The following is a 23,891-nucleotide window of genomic DNA, read 5'->3' as shown; positions in this document are numbered from 1 at the left end:
GATCACTTTGTCCATATTTTTATGCATATCTCCCTCCCTCTCGCTCTGTCTCTCTCTCTCTAACTACAGCTCATGCATGGGAGAGCAACCAAGACTGCTCACGGTTCTGTAATCATGCTGCTGCTGCTGCTAAGTCACTTCAGTCATGTCCAACTCTGTGCGGCCCCATAGACGGCAGCCCACCAGGCTCCCCCGTCCCTGGGATTCTCCAGGCAAGAACACTGGAGCAGGTTGCCATTTCCTTCTCCATCAGATTCTCTTACAAATGAAAGGGCAAAAGGCACATGAGGCCTGATCATTGACTTATTGACTTCCCATCTCTGAAGCTCTCTCAGGGAGCAGAAAGGACAGACCAAGCTTGTGTGGCTCCAGAGGGCTAAACCAAGAGGTCAAGGTTATAGGACAACAGGTTCTGCTCGACATAGGGAAAGACCTTCCCAACCACCAGTGATCTGAAATTGGATTAGGAAACCTCGTGAGACACGGAGCTCTTGATCACTTGAGGAATTCAAGGAAAACCTAGGTAATCATCCCTCTGGCTTATTGTAAAGCAGATTTCTTTACTGGGCAGTAGTTAATATTAGATCTATTGATTCCTTCAGTGAAAACATGTTTCTCAAGCAAAACACTCAACACTTCTGAGTGCTAGCTATGGATTAGACATCGGACTTCATAATATGGTAGCTAAGAATTCTTTGATCAGTAGCTTCTGAATCTCTTTGGGAAATTAAGGACCATGGGTATAAATCATTCTATTCCTCTCACATGCTTCAACCAAACTGAACATGCAGTTTCAGACACTGAAAAAAAGCAAAAGAGAACTATCTGTTTCAAAAGATATCTCCTTGCAGACAGGGGGGGAAAGGAGGAGAAAAGTCAAGAGAGAAACACAACCCATCTCCCATCCTCAAGGCAGAATGCAGGGGAAGGTGGCTTATTCCACATGATTATTACAGTTGATGTTGAATCTGATGATAATCTGCACTCTCAGACTATTATTTGCCTCTGCGGGACCCATGTTGGGTTGTCTGGCTTATTCTTCTGTGGGAAGATGCAGAGTTGAATTGCGTCTCTAGTCTGCAATGAAACCATGCATCATAGAAACTCTATATTCTGGGGCTTAGCTCCCTTGAGGCGTCCCCTCACCACCACCTTTGCAGCAGCTATGTCCATCAAGAGAGGACAAGCTTTTCTAAACAAGCTCTCAAGGCTCTTTAAAGTAAAAAAAAAAAAAAAAAAGTGCCATCTCTCATGGATGGTTCCTCTTACTTTGGAAAAGACAGTGTTGTTATTAGTAGAAATCCAAACATTATTCAACCTATAATTTGCTGACCAGCATGAAGTTGTCTCATTCAACTGACATTCAAAGCCAAAAAAACACATGCAAAAACCTGAACCCTACACAGGGTTAGTATAACTGCTCCTCCCTGGTACTCCATGGGAAAAAAATGATGACTGGCAAGTTTATACCTCCCACCCAGGCCGCTCTCCTGAGAAACAGAGCCATTTCTCCAGCTGACCACTCCAGATTCCCACTGAGACATCTGAGCACCACATGTCCAAAGCCCAGCATACGATCCTCATCAAGAAATACTGATTCTTCTTGGTGTTTCTTATTCAATGAGGGGTCTAGCCAAAAAAATAATAGTGATTAAGTGCTAACGCCAGAAATGATTCCAAGCCTCAACCTGGGTCAATTCTTTTAATCCACACACCCAGAGGCAGGTACCAATCATGGTTCCATTTTTCACCTAAAATATACAAGTGCCTTGCCCAGGGCCACTCAGTGGTACAGCTGTCTCCAGAACCTATCCACCCAACTACTGAGTCCCACTGCCGCCTTCTGCCATCTTCCTTATAAACTGGAAACCTAGGAGATATCTTGACATCTCTCCCACACCCCCCACATCCAGCCACACACAAGACTTGGTGATTTGACATCACCTCTTTGAATCCATCCTTTTCTCAATATCTTCACCACGACCACATGAGTCTAAGCTCTCATCATCTCTCTCGTGACAAAAGTCTTCAAACAGACCTCACAACATCCACAACTGCTCCCCTGCTTGTAGTCCAGGCTACAATCAGAGTGGCTGCCTCAGAATGCCCCTATGATCATCTCTACCCTCCCCTGCTTAAACCTCACCAGTGGTTTTGCACTGGGCACTCCCCGGACTCTTCACCATCCACCTCCCCCGGTCTGGCTTTCACCACTCCACGCTCCAGACATGCTGAAACTCTTTCAAGTCTGTGAACAGGCTCAGCTCTTCCCTGCTCAGATCCTCTGCACACACTGTGCTCATTCACCAAAATGCTTTTCCCCTGCCCCCGACCCTCTCCCTCCACTTCATATCTACTCACTCTTCAACGTTCAGTGTCAGGGAGACTTCTTTTTTTTTGATGTATTTATCTTTAATTGAAGGATAATTGCTTTACAATATTGTGTTGATTTCTGCCATACATCAGCGTGAGTCAGTCATAGATAAACATATATCCCTGACTCTGGAACTTCCCTCCGCCTCCCACCCCATCCCACCCCTCTAGGTTGTCACAGAGCAGGGGGTTTGAGCTCCCTATGGCATACGGCAAATTCCCACTGGCCACCTGCTTTACACGTGGAAATGTATATTTTTCAGTGCTACTCTCTCAATTCGCCCCACCTTCTCCTTCCCCTCCCCCATGTCCACACGTCTGCTGTCTATGTCTCTGCCTCCATCGCTGCCCTGCAAACAGGCTCTTCAGCACCATCTTTCCAGATTCCATACATAGGTGCTGATAGAGGATATTTGTTTTTCTCTTTCTGATTTATTTCACTCTGTATGATAGGCTCTAGATTCATCCACCTTATTAGAACAGACTCAAATGCACTCCTTTTTATGACTGAGTAGTATTCCACTTGGGAGAAGGCGATGGCACCCCACTCCAGTCCTCTTGCCTGGAAAATCCCATGGAAGGAGGAGCTTGGTAGGCTGTGGTCCATGGGGTCGCTAAGAGTCGGACACGACTGAGCGACTTCACTTTCACTTTTCACTTTCATGCATTGGAGAAGGAAATGGCAACCCACTCCAGTGTTCTTGCCTGGAGGATCCCAGGGATGGGGGAGCCTGGTGGGCTGCCGTCTATGGGGTCGCACAGAGTCGGACACGACTGAAGCGACTTAGCAGCAGCAGCAGCAGCAGTATTTCACTTGGCTTCCCTGGTTTCTCAGTAGGTAAAGAATCTGCCTGCAGTGCAGGAGACTTGAGTTCAATCACTGGTTTAGGAAGAGCCCCTGGAGAAGAAAATAGCGACCAACTCCAGTATTCTTGCCTGTGAAATCCCATGGAGAGAGGAGCCTGGAGGACTACAGTCTATGGGGTCACAAAGAGTTGAATAGCACTTAGAGACTTAAACCACCACTTAAACCATCACCAAAAACAAAAACCAATCAATATTCCATCGTACCACAACCCAGGGAGACTTCTTGAAGGAAGCTTTTGTTGATCCTCCCAGGTGAGATCTGAACCTATTTTTTATGAACTCTCAGACCCCCTGTACTTTGCCTTTCTACAGTTTTTAATTGCATGTTTGTACCTTTATTTGATTTTCGTCTGTCTACCCATGAGACTGAAGCTCCGAGGTAGAGACCATGTCCATTTTGCTTACCAATGGGTCCCAGTTCCTGGCACAACCTCTGACAAACAGAAAGCACTCCATCAGAGTTTGGGTAAAGGGCAAACCAGCAAATGCATGCCTGATTTCCTACAAGAAGGAAAGATCACAGTCCAGGGGGAAATTCCCAGTACACAGCGTAACAGCTGGTTTACCTTCCCATGTTCTTGAAGAGTTGGCTTATCAAGAAGAAAACCTGACGTGAGTCCTGCCCCGGCCCCCCAAGGCGCTGACAACCGCCCAGGAGAGGCAGACAGCTCAGCGGTTATGGGCCGAGTACTCACCATCCACTGGAGTCCCCACACCATATGTCAGAGGAACACGGCGCAGAAGCACTTGAATTCTGCCAGAGAAGCAAGGGGAGGCTTCTAGGAGCTGGTAACACAGGGGCCAAGTCTTAGAGATGGTGACGCTGTGACCCACGTGATCGGCGGGGAAAGCAGGCGAAGAAGGCAGCGCTGGCTGAGGGCGTAGGACCCAGGGAGGTGCCGGGGAGTCAAAAGCTCCAAAGGACGGGGGTGGGACACGCCCCAAATGGATGGTAGATATGGATCAGAAAGGCTGCTAACATCCCTTTGGCTGGATGGTCTACAATTCCGTGACTCCAACAGCATCTTTAGAAGAGCCCAATTACTAATAGAGTTGCTGCCCTAAGAAAGCATGTCACCCAGGGTCTGAGAAGATAGTTAGCAAGAAAATCTATACAACCCTGGCCAAGTCGCATGCAGAATATAACATCTCGTCTGGGGGCACCTCATTACCAGGCCAAAGCAGACAAATTGGAGAGAGTTCAAAAGTGAACAAGAAAAAAATGATTAGGGGAATGGAGAAATTGATCTCAGCTGAAAGATTAAAGGAAATAAGTGTGCGTGTGTGTGTGTGTGTGTGTGTGTGTGTGTGTGTGTGTGTGTGTGTGTAGAAACGGGAGCCAGGAGGGGAGAGGGGCCAGGGCCATAGCCTGCAGCCTGCATGCAGAGGAGGAGGAGCAGGTGGAGGAGGACCAGAGGTGGAGGAGGGAGTATGGGACTGAGCCAGGAGGCGGCCTGGGCCCCTCCCCTCCCCGCTTGGGGGCGGGGCTGGGGGCGCGGCACAAGCCCTTGTAACAGAGGAGCCCTCCATCACCTCTGCCAGGGCCTGACTGGGGGGTTGCCCCCAAACTGAGGGGCCTGCTGAGGCTTCTCTAAGGACTCCCCCATCCAAAGGAGTCTGCCTGGAGACCAGCGAGCTCAGAAGGACAGGTTGAGGCATCAGACGGCTGTGAGTTCGAATCCCCTTTCTACCACATTCCTTCTGGGTGATGCTAAGCGAGACTCTTAACCTCTCTGCGCCTCAGTGAGTCCCCAGGATGCCCAGTGCCCGTGGACCCAGGCCACCAGCTGTCACCATCCTCAGAGCCTTGCTTGGCCTCACCACTGTGGCATCTGAGGGCCCATTTTCCGTTCTTGTCTGGGCCAGAGTGAGGCTCTGCTGGGCTCTGATGGGAGGCCCGCGTTCCTTTCACTGATCTCATCTCTCTTGACCTCGGTCCTTGGGTCCCACTGGAGGTCTGGCCCTGCAGAGCACTGCATACCGTCCTCCAGGCCCTGGGAGGCCCACCTCCCCAGCAGGAGTTAGACTCCCACCCAGGACTATTTGCAAGAACTCAGGCACATTGCTCAACTCCTCTGGGCCTCAGTTATCCATCTGCCAAATGGGCACAGGAAACGCTGCCACTCTGGGAAACCACGAAGACTGGATCAGCCGGCGGGTGTGGGATGCCAGGCACACAGTTCACTCTGCAACGCCCACCACTCCTCTAGGGGGTCTCTGTCCCCTCCCTCCTTGCAGAGCTCACGCGGGCCATGAGGCTCAGGTTAGACATCTCCCCAGGCACCTGAAACCTGCCTGGTTCTGTTACCATCAGTCAGTTTGTTATTCACAGATTTTGAACTGCATCTCAACTCCCACCTCCCATCCACCAGGCTCCTAGGCCTGGACCACAGCTCGAGGGCGCATTCCCATCCCATCTGGCCTCTGTGTCCGCCATGTGTCCACAGGTCAGTCTTCCCAAAGCACGGAGTCCAACCGCGTCACTCTCCCAATTGTCCGTCGTTGACAGCAGAAACCTAACTGCTGCCGCCTGGCATTCGACAGCCCTGAGCTGGCCTGACGCCACTTCCTCCCGGTGTCTCTTGCCATCTGCCCCTCCACCCACTGCCCACGCTGCCCACACACGCTTCGCCATCTCTCCAGCCTCAGCTCATTCCCCTGAACACACCATATGCCCTCACACTTCCCGGTTTAGCTCATACCGTTCCCATCACCCAGAATGGCCAGCTCCTCACACGTAGTTCGTGGCAGGTAACTCCGTCTTCCAGGCTCCCCCAGCTCCTGGTTTGGATCCTCATCACTTATTCTCTCATTGGTCCCATAGGATGGAGCTTCTCCCACGTGCCGTTAGGAGTGGAGATGATGCATGCCTCTCAACTAAGCTGTGAGCTCCTTGAGGTCAGGAATTGGTTGAGTTGTTCATCTTTGGATCCTGGAACGGATCCTCCACCAGATGGAACAGGAGGCAAGAGAGAGGATGACATAAAGCAGAGAGTTCATGGGCTCCGTTACCGCTGCGTGATGAGTGTCAGGGCGGGAATCTGGAGGAGAATCTGGAGCCTGAACTTGGAGAACCTCGAGTGCCAGTCTCAGGAAGGCCACTTTTATCCTCTCAGTATCAGGAGCATCACGAGCCGGTTTCCACTTCTAAGGGTGCCTCTTTCTCTCCGTGTCTTGACATGTGCTGGTCCCTTCGAGTGGGACACTCTTCCCCTCCCTTCTCACTGGATAACTCCCCACAGTCCTCCCACAGACTCAAAGGCGCCACCCCTTCCCCAGGAGGCCCTGCCCACCCCTCCCCTGGACCAGCTCCGCCGCTCCTGTCTGATCACAGACTGCTCTCATGGCTTGCTTCACACTGATGTGGCAGAAACTGTGAGGCCCAGAGAGGCCTGTCCACCTGATTTCCTGTGGGCCCCCCAATCCAGGTCAGGCAATGCCTGGCCCTGATAAAGGAAGAAAGGAAGAGAGGAAGAAAAAATAAAAGAGGGACTGTCACATCTGTGATTTGAAAAAATTGGGAGCTGTGGGGAGGGATTATAAAGATACTGAGAGACGAGATGATTCTATGGCCTGCCACTTGGATGTGGGAGGGTGGAGGTGCATGGAGGCTACATCACCCAGGTTCCCAGACTGGGTGTCCACGGTAACCATGCCTGAAGGTGAACGTTCAAAGCTGCCAGCAGTTACTAAGAGCTGCTGAGATATATATATATATCTCCAGTATTGCTGATATAAAGCATCTCAGAGAAACAAATGCAGACCCGGGCCTCGGAAAGGTGCCATTGAAGGGGGCCCAGCAGATGCTCCCTTGTACTGAATTGATCAAAAGTTGGAGGCAGTTGTTCAGACAGTTGTAAGCTCTCCAACCTGGATGAGCTGTGAAAACCAGCAAGCCAGGTGTCTTTCCTCACTAACGAGGCCAGAAGAGGGAGAAGTCTTTCCCAGAGCCGCCCGGGAAGGTGGGCTCCACCCAGGTACTCGAGTCGACACAGCAGCCCAAGCCAGGCCCTCTGCACCTCCACCCAGAGCCCAAGAAAGAGCGGGACCCAGATCTAACCATCACTTAAGCTGCAATCAGTTTTCCCATTTATGTATTTTGCTTGGCTGATTTCATGCCAAAAGGCAGAGCTGGGTGTTTGCAATAGACACCATGTGGCCCATGAAGGCAAAAATGTTACTCTCTGGCCCTTTATGGAAAACATTTGCTGACTCCTGGCCCATGTAAAAGAAGGCAGCTTGGGCTTCTGGGTCAGTCAGAGCTTTGAACCCAACCTCTGCCACTTGCCAGTGTAGACAAGCCCTTAGTTAAGTTAAAGTGGAGTCATACTAATGGAGGAAATTGTAGTTCAAAAAGATAAATGCACACCTGTGTTTATAGCAGCGCTATTTACAATAGCCAAGACATAGAAACAACCTAAATGTCCATTACAGATAAATGGATAAAGAAGATATGGTATACATATATGATGGAATATTACTCAGTCATGAAAAATAATGGAGTAATGCCATTTGCAGCAACACAGACGGTCCTACAGATGATCACACTACGTGAAGTCAGACAGAGAAAGACAAATATCATATGATATCACTTACATGTGGCATCTAAAATATGACACAAATTAACTTATTTACAAAGTTGAAACAGATTCACAAAGAAAATAAACTTATGGTTACCAATGGGGAAAGAGGAGGAGGGATAAATTAGTTCGGGTTTAGCAGATACAAACTGCCATATATAAAATAGATAAACAGCTGTGCATACAGCCCAGGGAACTACATTCAACACCCTGTAATAAACCATAAGGGGGAGAGAACATGAAAAAGAATACCTATGTGTGACTAAGTTACTTTGCTGTTCATCAGAAATTAACACAACATTGTAAATCAACTACACTTCAATTTTTTCAAAAAATTTTAATGGAATCATCCTGGAATAGAGTAGGCCAACTCAATGGACATGAATTTGAGCAAACTCTGGGAGATAATGAACGACAGGGAAGGCTGGTATGCTGCAGTCCATGGGGTTGTAGACTTGGACACAACTTAGCAACTGAACATCAACTAATAGAATTAGATGGCCTTGCAAAAAGGGAACATTTACATCTGCAACATGGGTGGAGTAACAGTACCACCTCACAGGGCTATCCTGGAGATAACAAAGTGCTTAACTTGGCTCCTGCCCAACAGAGAAGAGAGGCAGGGAGAGGCAGAGAAATCGACAAATGCCGGACACCATTGACTTCCAGCCCGGCCGCTTCCAGCTCTGCTTTAAGCCCCTGGAGGCTGCTTCCTTCTTGCCGCTCTATTTCCTTCTCCTGAGCCAGAATCAGGCTCCCTTCCGTCAGTCCCCACTGTCTCCAGTCTGGGCTCAGAACCCTGCGCCCATGGCTCACAGGGCCACCTCTCCGCCCACAAAGAGGTTAGAAGCTGCAGCCGGCACGTGCAGCCGCGGCTGCCAGCGCTGGGAGCGGGATCTTCTGTCAGCATGCCCTGAAATTCTTTTGGAAGTTTGACAGGATTAAGGGGATTAATACATTAAAGCATTATTACAGCATTCACAAGGGATTTTCAAAAGACTTTACACCATGATCTATTTGTCCTGTTACATAAAACTCGCAGTAATAGGCTGATGGCAAGGGGGAAAAAATTGTTGGTGGAATCAATAACCTTATTTTTTGGTAAATACATTTAGCCAACTGAGCTGGTCATTACAGCCTGCAGGCCCTCCCACGGCACATGTCAATAAAATTAGCCCCAGAGAATCCATTTGCCAATTAAGCCCAGGGTCTGTCTGCATCACCAGCCCACCTCTGGCAGGGGGGCAGGAGAGGGAATGGCAGGCGCCTATTCTCCCCAGCTCACCCCCGAGTCCTGCTGACCCAGCACACGCATCATGCCTGAGTTCCTGGTACTAGGCAGAGAGGAGGCTCTTCCAGAGGGATGAGCTCTGTGCCTCGGTGCATTCTGGGTTCCCTGGACCACAGGAGGGGCAGCCCTGGAGAGACCCTAGGCAGAGCATAGCCTGGATCACTCGGCTGGAACAGACACAAAGGACTGCTTTCCTTGTGCTGCTGACCTCTGAGGGTTGATAAAGGGCCCTCCATTCTGCTGCCTGAAGAACATGGCTCGATTCTCCTTTTGGCACTTGCCTGCTCCTTGCAAACTGCAAAGAATAAGATAGCATCAGAAAAAAACAACAGCTTACACTTAGGCAGAATATGCTGATTGCCAGGCGCTGTACTAAGCACGTCATGTACATTCACTCATTTGACAGTTACAGCGGCCTTTTGAGGTAGCTTCTCTTAGTATTCTCATTTTGCAGATGAGGAGGTTGAAAGGCAAAGAGAAATTAAATGTTTGCCCAAGGTCATACAGCTGTTAAATAACAGAACTGGGATTTGAAATCAGCCATCAGTCTTCGGCGCCCCAGCAGGTAACCAGGATCCTAGAGGCATCAAGTTTGTCAGCTAACAAATATTCACGGACTCACCTACTGAGCAGTCATGGGGCCTCTTAAGAACTTGTACTATCACACATAATCCCCGCAGAAACCCTTTGACATAGAGGTTATTACATACTCCCGTTTTTATACCGGCATACCTCATCTTATTGCACTTGGCTTTATTGAGCTTCACAGATACTGCGTTTTTTGTTTTGTTTTGTTTTTTACAAATTGAAGGTTTGTGGCAAAAACCCTGCGTTAAGCGGGCACCGTTTTTCCAGCAGCGCTGGCTCACTTCAGGTCTCTCTGTCGCATTTTGGTAATTCTCAAAACAGTGCAAACTTTTTCATCATTATCATATTAGTTGTGATGATCTGTGCTCGGTGATCTTTGGTGTGACTCCTATGACTCTCTGAAAGCTCAGATGATGGGTAGCATTTTTTAGCAATAAAGTATTTTTTAATTAAGGTGCGTACATTGGGTTTTTTAGACATAATGCTTTGCCCACTTAAGAGACTACAGAAGACTGTAAATGGAATTGCGTATGCACTGCTGCTGCTGCTAAGTCGCGTCAGTCTTGTCCGACTCTGTGCGACCCCATAGACGGCAGCCCACCAGGCTCCCCTGTCCCTGGGATTCTCCAGGCAAGAACACTGGAGTGGGCTGCCGTTTCCTTCTCCATTTCCTAGTATATGCACTAGGGAAACAAAAATTTCGTGTGGCTCACTTCACTGCAATAGTCACTTTATTGCGGTGGTCTGGAACCAAACACAGAAATGCCTGCCTGATGAGCCGGTGTGAGAGAAACAGGCGCAGAGAGAGGAAGAGGCGAGTGGCTCAGCGTCACACGTCCGGCAAGTAAATGCTCGAGGTGAAGTGTCGACCCAGGCAGTGACCCCGGAACCCAGATTTATAACCTGACTCAGGGCACAGCGCCCTTTTGAACTCAAGGCACAGCCACTAGGCGACACGCAGGCACGTTAGTGACGATCTCAGGCCTGTCCTCGGCCCTGGAGATGAAAGAAGAAGACACAGCCCTGGAGGATGTGGGCCAACGCACTGAGCGCTGACCGAGGCCTGGCCCAGAGCAAAGACGCTGCACACCTCGGTCTACGCTTGACTCTAAACTCCTAGAGGCTAGTTGCTCCAGTTACCGTCCCCGTAGCCTGGAGCCTGGCCTAGGGTTAGATCCTTGTTAAATGACTTACTGGGTGAATTTTCATTCTAGAAACCAGGAAGCCAAAGCTCAAACAGGTGAGGTGACCTGTCCAAACCCACACACCTAGGACGTGCTAAGATTTGAGCTGACTCCTTCCTCGTCTTTAGGTCTGTTTACCTTTTGTCACAATCCTCCCTGTTCACCTCTCACCCTTGCATACACATGTGCAAGCGTCCACACACCCCTGAGCTTTGACCACACCGAAACAATTTGCTACTGAAAGACAAGGTGCTCCATCACCACCAAGCTCTCTGCACTTGCAGCTCCTCTGCCTGGGACACTTTCGCAAGCTCCTCTTCACCTGGCTGATTCCTACTCATCCTGGGAGACGCCCAACAGCAGCCAGCACCACTTGGAAACCATGGGGGCTAAGAATTGCCTGAGGCATCGGGGTAACAGAGGGAGTCCCTGCAACACAGCCCACCATCCACTGAGAGGCCCCTGAAAGGCCCTGGAGAAGCCCCCCTGGGAGCCCAAGGGCCCACGCCCCGCCACGGCACCCTGACATCAAAGCTTCTCCAGTGCCTCTGAGGCCATCTGAGTCTAAAGCCCCTTCCCCACTTCTAGGCATCCAGGGCCCATGTAAGCCCCCACCCTGCCCATCCTAATAGACAAGGGAGAATAGGAGTCTCCTCTGCACATTGACCTGCAATAGAAATCCTCTCTACCTCAGAAAGTGGGGCTCAGTGAAAAGGTGTAATTCGCTTCAGAACAAATAAAATGTCTGAACAGCTCATTCAGCTCCCTGGTCCTTGTTCCTAAGCTGTCTTGAAATTCAATCAGCATTTTAATTAAACAAACAAACAAACAAAAAAGGCAGGCGTGAGGAGGGAAAAGAACTGATATTGGCCTTACTATGGCCAGGAAACTGATGTGTGTGATCTCGTCTGATCCTCATGAAGGGAACTCTTATTCCCATTTTGCAGATGGAAAAGGGACAGAGGATTTATCAGATGCTTTCTCTGTGTCAGGCATTTGCCTTCAGCTATGATCTTCCCTGGTAGCTCAGATGATAAAGATTCTGCCTGGAATGCAGGACACCCGGCTTTGATCCCTGGGTCAGAAAGATTCCCCTGGAGAAGGAAATGGCTACCCACTCCAGTGTTCTTGCCTGGAGAATTCTATGGACAGAGGAAGGAGCCTGGCAGGCTACAGTCTGTGGGGTCACAAAGAGTCAGACATAACTGAGTGACTAACACTTCCACTTCACTTTCATGGACTCTTCCTAACAACTCTGCAGTGGGGAATTATTATCCTCATCTTCAGTTCAGTTCAGTCGCTCAGTCGTGTCCAACTCTCTGCGACCCCATGGACTGCAGCACGCCAGGCCTCCCTGTCCATCACCAACTCCCGGCATTTACTCAAACTCATGTCCATTGAGTCGGTGATGCCATCCAGCCACCTCATCCTCTGTCGCCCCCTTCTCCTCCCGCCTTCAACTCAGAGACTCCGAGAAGTTAGACAATCACCTGAGGTCACACAGCAGGTGACAGAGTGGGCAGCCCAGGGCATGGCTGACTTGCTGGGCTGCCTCTCCTTGCCCAGAGAGATTCTAGAAAGAATCTCTTGTTAGCATGTCATCCCCTGTCTCTTTAATGTGCCCTGCCAAAGGTCACCTACGGCGACCCCATCCTTGCATTCCCGTCCCTGCATTCCCACAAGCGTTCCGGTAAGCAGGGAGACCGGAGAAAACTGCCCAGCATCTCACGAGGAGAGCGGAGATCCACCATCAGCTCTGAGGATAAGTTCGTGCTAATTTGACAGGATTAAGGGGATTAATACATTAATGTATTATTAGCGCTTTTATAGGCGATTTTCGGAGTTTAGCGCTGTGATCCTGTGTCCTGTTATATAAACCAGCAGTAATTGCTTTAATTGGTCCATCATCGCTGATGCGACAAGACAAGGAACAGGCCTGGCCGTCTCTGGTTCTGTGGTTCCCGGTGTGGCCACAGCTCCAGGCCACGTCAGCAAGATGGGGAAACTGAGTCTGGTCATGGACTTCCCCACACCCTGCCTGTGCAGCGTGCAAGCCAGCATCTCTGAACTCTGGGGGTGGAGCTGCAAGTCCCGGAGTGCGGCGCTCCAAGGCCTGATTCCAATCCTGTCTTTGTCACTTACTGACCAGCGACCTCACCTCCCCATAGAGCCTCAGTTTCCACGTCAGCCAATGCAGGTGATAACTATCACTTCAGTGTTGCTAAGATAAAGCAATTAACCAATGTTGATGAGTGGGCACTGTCAATCAGACAGGCCAGTGTTGGTCGGGGGGAGGGTTATAATATTTTGGGTGGACTGAGATAGTGATTTTGTCTCCTGGTGTTTCACTGTTGGAAGAGAATAATAACAGCCCCCAGAGGGAGAGTGGGTGGGATGTACAGGAGGGCCTGGGAGATGTCCCTGGGGACAAGACAGCCCCAAGGCAAGCCGAGGCTGATCGGCAGTGAGGCACAAAAGGAGCCCATGTGCTCCAACACTGAGACCCGGGTGCCTTCGTGCCTCCCACTGCCGGGGTGGAGGTCACACAGGAAGTCTCCTGGTAACTGCAGATTCTGGCTTCTTGGAGTTTAATTGTCTTTGCTAATTAAGCGCCTGGGTTGGACCCCCTACAGGAGGTGTGTGTCTGCAGCTTCATGGATGAGAATAATAATTGAGTCCTAGACTCACAGCTTCAGGAGAAGCCTGAATAGCCTTTTCCTGGAAACAAAGAAGCACATATCCTTTATCTTCCTCTCTACAGATCTTGGCTGGATTGCAGGAAAGGTGTGACCAGTGGCCCCAAGCTTTATATCTGGAAGGGGATGACCCAGTGGATTGGGACCCCAGGACAATCGCTCTGACCGAGATGCCGAGGATGAAATGTAAGGAGCAAGACTGGCAAAGAGTCAAGCATGGAGGTGGATGTAAAAATGAGGTGGGAGATTTTGAAACCGGAGCTGAAGAGGGAACTGGAACCAGGGAGCCAAAGGAAAGGGCTTTGTTTGGTCAGGGAAGAGATTTGACTCACATGGACTTGATAACCCATCCAGCAAGTGTGAGGAACAGAAATAAGGTGCTGTGGGCAAATATTGGGTTGGCCAAAAAGCTCACTTGGGTAAGATGGAAAAATTCCAACAAGATTTTGGCCCAACCAATAGTTTGGCTCCTCTTTTCTGAGCACAGAGTTGGAATGTATGGTCTGCCCGCCTTGCAGTTGATGGAGCATGTGACTGGCTCTGGTCGGACTGGAAATGTCATGTATCATCTCTGAGCTGAGCAGTTAGTGATGAGTCTGACACCCTTCTGAGATCTCTTTTCTCTCTGGCCCAGCAATCAGCCAAGTGTTCGATGGCAACTCTTCCATTGACCTCTGACTCCGAGTGTTCACACTGACCAGAGCCCCCCAACAATCTGCACAGACCATACTGTATGAACAAGAAATAAACCTCTGAGGTTCAAACCTCTGAGAATTTGGGGTTATTTGTTATCAGAGCACAGCTTAGTCTCTCCTGATTGATTAAAAGTGAAATTTTTAGTCAGGCATTTATAAGCACCATCCATACAGTAACAGCCATAAAAATAGAATAATCCTTAGACCCGATCAAGGGCTCTTTTGCTTTAAGCCAGACTCACTGCCTCCAAAAACTTGAAAAGCAATGCAGACTTTGGAGAGTTCGCTTAGAATCTCTCCGCGGTTAACTTTTGCTTTGGGGTTCAGATGCTGGAGAGAGGGGCCTTGTGTGTGTTTTACATACATTAGTCATGGCGCACACAGTCCTGGACTTTGTCCATTGGAACTGGTCTCCCGTTTTAGCACTTGCATCTGGACTAGGCCGATAGAAACCCAGCTGTAATGAGTTTGCCCCTTGTCCATGACATTTGGGCTTTGTAAGGGGGGCGGATGAGAAAAAATGTAAAATCCCAAATTCTGTTTGCTTTCAGCACAGTAACTGTGATGAGGTCTGAGAGTCTGACTTGGATTTAAACTTAGCTTCCCAACAAAGCCTGGGAGAGAAGTTAGGGATGAATCAGATGCTCTTCAGAATCTTTTGTGTTTTCATTCCAATCTGCATTGTTTTTTTCTCTTTCCGCTGATAAATTACCTGGTCTGAGATGAAGGTGGAACTCTAAGGATAAATGTTGATATTTTTATTAGAAAAGAAACTATGGGGGTACCTTAGCCTCCACTGTGGGCAAGCACTGTGTCACCGGCTTTATCCATTATCTACTCTATCCTCATGGTAATTATTGGAGGTAAGTATGCTAATTCTACTTTGTGGTCAGAGATGCTAAATAATGGAAAATATCAATGCCCAGGATCTGAGCTTAGGCTTGCAAACCCAAGAACTTATGCTTCCCTCCCTATACCACCCTGCCTTGGGATCCACAATTAAAGTTGTATCCTGATAAAATAAGCATAACCCACCAATTTCTACTTTGTCAGGAGAACAACTGTGGTATTATGGAAAGAACATGGGCTGCAGAATCAGTTGGACCTGGGTTCAAATCCTGGCCCACCATTTAGTGGTTTTCAAAAGTGTAGTGCCCTTGATGAATTTCTTTTTCCTAAAATAGAGGAGAAACTAAAGGGAAGTAGGCTGTGACAACAACAGGATAAACAGATGAATGTTTATAAGTGGTGGAGACAATATTTAGACAGTGGCCAGAGCTATGGGAGAACTAAACCATGGCGATGTGATAAGGGTAGAATGATAGGTTCCAGAGAGTTGGGGTCAACTGCACATGACTGGGTCACAGAAGACTTCTCTGGGGAGAAGCTGTTTGTAATAAGATTCAATAAACAAGAAAAAGACAAACTTAGAAGATCATGGGGTGGAGCAATCCAAGAAGAGAGCAGAGAAGCTATGGAGGACTTTAGGTGGGACTATGCCTCCAGGTTGGGGAACCAACTGAAAAGCCCAGCGGTGGGAGAAAATGATGAGCAAGGGAGAGACAGGTGAGACAGACAACAAGAAAGCACAGATTTTGGAACCCCAGAAATTCCAGGACAGGTCTTCTTCACCAATGAAACTGGGGTGAGAATAATGAAAATGACAGTACCTTTACACGCAGGGTTGATGAGTTCATACAAATAATCCATGATCAATCCTGTATTTTTCAGGGTGGTACCAGCTGCTGTAGCAAATAAGCCCTTCCTCATCGGTGTAACCGTGTAGTCCTGGTGTTCTGATTGGCTGGTGTCTCGCCGATTCACTGACCTAGGATCCTTCCATCCTATGACGTTCCCATCCCCCACATCCTCAGAGTCCTCTGCCTCTGGCTCATGGAAGGGGAAACAAAGTGTGTGGAGAAGGCACGTCCTCTTCTTAAACACCTTTACCCAGAAGGGCAGACACGGTTGCCACTCACAGTCTGGAGGCAAGAACTAGTCACATGTTCCCATGTAGGTGCAAGGAGATCTGGGAAATGTAGTCCACGGCTGGGCAGCCATCTCTGAAGGAACGGCCCTACACAAAGGAAGAGGAACACGTGTTCGGATTAGGAGTCGGGCATCTCTGCCAGCAACACCAAAGGAAGAGAGGTTCACCTGGCCGTTAGAGTGATGTGCATGAATGAAGTTGGCCTCTGTGAGGACACAGAAGACCGCTAACTACACACAGTGTGGCCTGAGGTCCTGGATGGGAACTTACCATGTTCTCTGCTTCCCTGGGTTTCAAAAACAGGCCTCTTCCACAGGTCTCCAGGCCTGGAGGTCTAATCTGACTCTCCTTGAGTGATCATAGCCAGTCACCAGAGCTTTGCCTTTTCTGGGCCACGTCCCCCTCATCTTGGGAGGAAAAGATGGTAACAGTTGAAACTCGGAGGATCTCTTCACCCATAAAAGTTCAAGCTTCCGTGATATAAGCCCATGATTCCAGCTCCCTGCCCTCCAGCTGGCTTGAGACTTGAGGCTGGCTTGGCAGCTCTTGCCTACGGAAAGGGCCACGCAGCTCAGGACTGGAGGAAGAAGGGGGGTACCTAGTTGTGCCATGTGTGTGCCTCCAACAGCCTCACCCTTGTTTCCATAGGATGGCTCCCCTTCCTCCCCCAAGCCCCTTCCACTAATTACAGGGGCCTAATCGGAATGGTTGGTCTTCCCTGGTGGCTCAGTGGTAAAGATTTCACCTGCCAATGAAGGAGATGTGGGTTATATCCCTGGGTCGGGAATATCCCCTGGAGAAGGAAATGGCAACCCACTCCAGTATTCTTGCCTGGGAAATGCCATGGACAGAGGAGCCTGGTGGGCTACAGTCCATGGGGTTGCAAGAAGTCATACACGACTTAGCGACTAACAACAGTCAGAATGGTTAGGAATTTGTAAGATCCTGTGCCCTTGTGTTTAATAGATTTTAGAAGATCTGTTTCCAGAGAATTCCTGAGAAAAGGCAGAGAGGAAGAGAGGAGGAAAAGATGAACAATCAAAGGGACTTAATGAGAAAAGACAGGCAAAGCGACAGAAGTTCAGACAACTTCAAGACAAGGAAAAGCGAGTAACGTAGGAAGTCCCAGGGGGAGAGGGGCAGGAAGGAAGTGAGGCTGGATCGGCAGGTTCGAGCTGGGGCTAAAAATGCCAGGAGGAAAGACAAGACAGACAGGCTGCCCATCCGGGGCACAAACAGGAGCATCCCACAGCTCAGCTGTGAGATAGAGACGCAGAGGCACCAACCAAGACAAGGGCGTGGGGAGAGACAGATGGCAGCAAGTTCCAGGAAGACAGGATTCGGATCACGCCCGTTGAAATGGATGCTGGCGAGTTTAGGAGGCAGCAGAGTGTGGGGCTGGGGGGAGGCAGGCAGGCAGGGCGGCCGTGGAACAGGTTGGCTGAGCTTCTGCCAGGGACAGGGCTCTGCTGGCTGCTGATGAGAGAGCAGCCACGCAGCCTCAGCAGGACCGAGCCCTCTACTCGACCTCCCTGCAATCGGACTCACCTGACAGTGGAATGAGTAATGAGTTCATTAAACCTCCAGTACCCGGTCCTGAAAAGAAGATGAATGCGGCAGAGAGACAAGGTGCGTGCCTGCCTATGTGTGTGGTGCCCACGACAATCCTGGCACCCTGCTGAAAGCACATGGGTCACTCCTCTGCTTAGAAGCCTCTGTGGCTCCCCGTTACCCTCAGGGTCAGGTTTAAACCCTTGTCCTAGCATCCAAAATCTTTCACAGTTGGTCCCTGATGACTTCTTCGGCCTCCTTTGCACCGCTCCCTTCTCCGACTAGGCAGCCATCCTTCCAAACGTGACTATTTCATGAGGCTGTGGCATCCCCAGGGGATCCACTCTGCCTGGAATGCCTTTCTTCCCTATAGGTGTCCGTGTGGTGAACCCCTAGTCACTCTTCCGAACCTTGGTCCAGGGTCACCTCTTCCGGGAGGCTTCCCACGAGCAACAGAGCTAGCGACGCCTCCTCATGATACTTCCGTGCCAAGAAAGCTGGTGGTAGAATCCATCACTGTGAACATCCACTTCCACGGCTGATTGCCCCACCTGATGCCAGCTCCTCTGGATCCGTGCGTTAACCTCTGTTTCCAAGGAGGCAGGCACAGCAGACAGAGAGGCACACCTCACAGAGAGGTGAAGAGCAGGATTTTAGTCAAGGGGACTTGGATTCAAGTCCCAGGTTATAGCACATGCTAGGAGTTGGGGCCCTGGGCAAGCCACCTCCCTGAGTCCTGGTTTTGTGGGACTGTGAAATGTGGGACTGTGAAATGGGAAATACTTATGTGAAGGGTTTGTCTGAGGAGAAAAAGAGACAATGCAGGCTTGCTGGAGTTTTTTAAATGCTATCTTAAAAACCAGCACCAGATTTCGGGGGCCCTGGGAGCTGTGGTCTTTCTGATCAACCTACCTGGTCAACCTACCCCAGACCCCTCATGGTTTTCCTCAACAGCCATGCAAACTTGGACAAGTGACTTCCCTTCTTCCAGCTTCATTTTTCTTATATATAAAAAAAATCAGGATCCTAGTCATACTAGGGGCATGGTGAGGGTTAAAGAAAATGCCGCAGGTTTGAAAACCAAAGTGTCCGAGAGTGCCTGGCACCTAGACAGAGGGTTCTCACTAGGCGTGAACGAGAATTTTCAAAAAAGACCTTGATGAACTACTTAGGTGTGATGCAACCTGAAGGCAGGCCTGGAGTTCTTGGCCGAAGGAGCAGAGAATGTCTCTCCATCGTAAGGGAGAAACTGCTTTTCCTCCATGTTTGTCCTCCCTTCCTTCTTCCCATCCAGTTTTGGAGTTGACCTGGCATATCATTTTGAAAATGATAGGCTTTTGATGGGTTGACTGACTGGCTGGTTAGTTGGTCACCTGGTGGGGTGGCTGGCTGACTGATCGGTTTAGCACATGGACTAGGTGGTCAATTGGCTACTTGCTGGATTGGGAAGGTGGGTGGGGAGAGAAGAGAAGCAAGGAGCCGGAGAAGAACAGACACTCCACTCTGTAAGGTGGAAGGAACAGTGGGACATGCCCAAGAACAGGCCAGCCAACAACTGAATTGAATGAGGAATATGTTTAGCATGGAGCTTGGCACATAAAATCTGCCCATTGCATGGAAGTGCTCACTTGTAAGCCTTGGAAAAGACCCTGATGCTGGGAAAGACTGAGGGCAGGAGGAGAGGGCATGGAGACAGAGGATGAGATGGCTGGATGGCATCACCAACTCAGTGGACATGAATTTGAGCAAACTCCGGGAGACAGTGAAGGACAGGGAAGCCTGGTGTGCTGCAACCCATAGGTCGCAAAGAGTTGGACATGACTTAGCGACTGAATAATGACAAGTCTAAACAACAGGATGGAGCTGGAATCAGTTTCAGGGGGCTGATTCAGTCAGACTCTTAGATGTTTGCATCCCTTCTTCCCTTGCCTCTGTGGCACCTGATAAGCAGCCCTTGTGTATCTTTAGGAACAGGGAGCTCACTTCCTCCCCAGTAAACTAGCTTATGGTTGAACAACTCTAGCTGCCGGAGAGTCCTCTTTATCTGGGTTTAGAGCCCAGATTCTCAAGACTTCCACCCACTGATCTTCCACAGATGCTGTCATTTCTCACTTCGAGGTTTTCTGTTGTTGTTGTTTTGGATTTTGCTCCTTTATGTTACCAGAAAAAAAGTTGAAACGTTTTTTTCCAGCTGTGTAATCTTCCCCTGTCATTTTTGCTGGCTTTTAGCAGGCCCTGCTGGCGTCTTTCAAGCTTGTCTCTAATTCTAAATACATTAAAGAGAAATAAAAGAAAGAAGTATTTGGAGTCAATAAAGTTACCTGTGATTTTTTTTTTCTAACTTGCACAACAGCTATGGGCTTTTACCCTGGTGCCCACCTCTTTCTTTCCAAGCTCCCCCCAGCCCCCCGCAACCCCAAGCGCAGTGATGCAATGGAAGCAGGTCTCGGCCTAGTGACAGGAGGCCTGGGTGCTGATCACAGCACGATCCTTCACCAGCTGGGCAGCGCTGAGCAAGTCACCCACCCTCTCTGAGCTGAGGAGTGATGATACCTCCTTTGAAGGTTTGTGTACAGACTAAAACGCAGAGAGTTCTCAAGCCAGTACCTGGCACACAGTATGTGCTCAATAAATACCAGGGTTAAAAGAAATCTGTCACCAGCTGATTCCACGGGACCCTTAGCCTAGGTGAATATAATTTTAGTCTTTGTAACACAGAAGCCTTTGCAACTGTCTCATTGAGATGGTTGGGTGGAAGCAATTATCAGTTTTTGGTCAATCAATAGATGGGAAGAATTTGCAGCAACTGATGCTGAAACCAGTCAGGGGTGAAACAGGAGGGATGCGGGCAGGGCACAACCTTGAAAAGAATGACATAGCCACAGGACATGACAAAAACTGGCTAGGACCAACTATGTCCAAGGCAGTGGAATATGTGTCTTCCAGTGGACCCTGAGAGCCGTCATACACTCATTATAATATGTTAGCATCTAAATAGCACACTCACCAATGCCATGAGAGTTCTGAAGCCAGCCATAAAGACCAAAAAGTGGGTGGTGGCCCAGTTCCTGGAAGTCTATGCCCCTTCCCCCAAATAATTGGAATAGTCCTCCCACTCCTTAGACCACAAAGGCTAAGCATCTTCTTCTGACATGTGTGAGTGTGTGTGTGAAGAGAGAGATTCCTTAAGTCAAATTTACACTGATCTCCAGGCAAGCAACAGTCCTACTCCCTAGTTTACAAATCCTCAGAAACTGGCCCTGCCAGCTGCCCATGAAAAGATGGAGAGTCCTGGCATTCAGGCAGGACCTCCTGACCTGGATTCCAAATTCTTGTCTTGAGAGGGACTGGGCAACCAAAAGAGATGGGAAGATCCAGCACTGTGGGCTGAAGCCCATGAAAGGAGTGTGTTCCTCGTGTCTAATCTTTGCACTGCCCCAGCTCAGCAGGCCCCTCTCCACCCCATCTCCAGCTTGGGATGCGCTCTCCCACTCCGCATACTCTCGCTGTGCCCACGATTCCTCCAAACTCCAGACATTCTGCTTCCTCCATGAAGTCTTTGTTGAATACTGGCAATGACTGAATGAATAGATTTCTTTTGACCTTCTCACATGTGATATTTCTCTTATGCCCCGTAGCCAGGCTGTAGATATGTAGGTAGAATTAGCCCCCATTTTAACAATGAAGGAAACCCAAGTCGTTAAGCTGATCCTCTCACCCACGATCACACGGGGAGGGTCTCCTGTCTTTTTTAGCCACACTGGTGGCTCCCACGTTGCACCGCAGTTATGCAGCCAACCAAGAGGCAGATCCACACCAGCCTAGCTCCAAAGCGCGAGCTCTTTTCGTTAAAACAACTCAGTTAGAAAGACGGTGCTGACGAATCTGTTTGCAGGGCAGCAATGGAGACACAGGCATAGGAACAGACTTGTGGACACAGTGGGGCAAGGAGAAAGTGGGCCTAACGGAGAGAATAGTGTGGACACATACACATTACCATATGCAAAATAGGTAACAAGTGAGAATTTGCCATAAAACACAGAGTTCAACCCAGTGTGCCGAGGCAACCGAGAGGGCTGGGAGGGGAGGGGAGGTGGGGAGGGGGTTCAGGAGGAAGGGGACAGGGGTGGACCCGTGACTGATTCGTGTTGACATGTGGCAGAGGCTAGCACGATGTCGTATAGCAATTGTCCTCTAAGAAATGTATTCTGTTCTATGCTTCTCAATATTGCGCAGTTATAATCTTTGATCATTTAAAAAAGAGATTCGTTTGACCCAATGTATTTTCATATAGTTTTTTTCCCAACAATGGCTATGTATCACTTTTATAATAATGAAAAGTACATACACACACCAAAAAAATTTAAACCAAAAGTTAATCTAGCCACAGGAGAGAAACCAGATTAGTGATAAGTCCGGGCACCGTGGGACTTGTCCCCTTGCAATGATCCTTTGAAGAAAATCTCTCCTGCTGACATAAACGATGGGCCAGCTGAGGGAAAATGACAGTAGCTTTTATTGCAATTTCCAGTCATTCCAGGAAAATGAAACTTTCGCACAAGCCTTGTAACTGCCAATTTGTAAACAGGATCTATGTATACTCTGCTTCCCTTCACTTGTTAATCAGGTTGGGTTTGAATAAACAGGTTGAATACCTTGTTGTGTTTTACGCATGGAAGCCCTCTCCTCCGCTACTCGCAGCCTCATCCCCCGGCCCCCTCTGTGTCTTCTCTGTGTCTGTTTATGTCTTCCTGGTTTTCAACTTCTTAATGATGTTTTAACGAGACGCCAGTTACACATGCAAATTGGAAAGAGGCGACATTGAGAGATTGCTACCTGGTGGTAAATTTATTAAAATCAAGGCAGTTTTAATAACTTCCTTACATAGGCATCCGCCTCCATGTCTGTAATATTAGTTTGGGGATTTTTTTTTAAAAAAACAACTTTCTTATCAGAACAAGTGTGTAAGGGAAGTAAAATGTGAGGTTGTGGGAAAGAAATCTAATCGTTTAAATGTTAGCCTTGTTCCCCAAAATGGATCATACAGGAGTAAACTCTTGTCTCCTACTTTTTTGGACTTCGCCCAGCTTGACATTCCTCTTTCTAACAACACTTGCAACCACGCCCATCAGTCTACATCATCCTAATCACCACCGCCATCATCATTATGGTTACCGCTTACTAAGCGCCAAACTGGAGGGCGCATAGCTAGAAAACGATAGAAACAGGTTGCAGATTCAAACCAGTCAGGATCGAGAGCTTCTGATCTGTTTTTGCTCCTTCTTCAAGCTCTCTCTCTTTTCCTTTTTCTTTGGCTTTGCTGGCCCCGTGTCCTCCTGTGCTCTGCTTATCCCCTCTCCGCATTTCCTCAGCCTCCTTCTCGGGCCACCTTTCCTCTGCTCGGCCTCATTCCCTCCCACTCTGCCCTCTGCCTTCTCTCCGTCTTCATCAGTGTCATTTCTCGGTCCAGCTGCCCTCCTTTATATCACAAGTCCGGCCACTGTTGTCTGTCCACAGCTTCTATTCCAATCGAGCCCAAGCCTTGGACTCTACACAGGCCACCAGCCGTCTCCGGTGGGTGAAACAGTCTCACAAACCCAGAGTTCCCCCAAATGCCCCCCACACCCTGCGTTTGCCACCTAAGTAAATGATGCGGGTCAGAAACCCAAGCTTTTCCCACTCCTGATGTTTGCTGCCATGAGGGAGAAGCCCCACGGTGCAATCCCCTGGCTGCTCTCCACGCGTCACCGCCCCCACTCCTGGGGCACAAGGGGCGCCTGGAGCCAGACTCCTCTGTCCTTCCTCTCAGAAGCAAGCTGCCTCCAGGAATGAGGCACGCCACTGCTGCACAAGGAAGGACTGCCTGATTCTAAGTTGCAGGCCCCGTCTCTCTGCCTGAGATGCAAGCCACAGTCTTCAGCTCCAGCTTTAGCAGTAATGAAAGCCAGGTTTTCATTTCTACACGGCTTACCTCTTGCTTTACTTCTCAACCGATTCACAACTAGAGCAGGAGGAAAGATGCTGTTTCTTGAGCCTCCTCAAATTCCCAATAGCTGGCAATCTCCCCAGAGTCTCC

This window comes from Cervus elaphus, chromosome 16 (assembly GCF_910594005.1).
Source record: "Cervus elaphus chromosome 16, mCerEla1.1, whole genome shotgun sequence".
NCBI lineage: Eukaryota > Metazoa > Chordata > Mammalia > Artiodactyla > Cervidae > Cervus > Cervus elaphus.
This window is presented reverse-complemented; position numbering follows the sequence as displayed.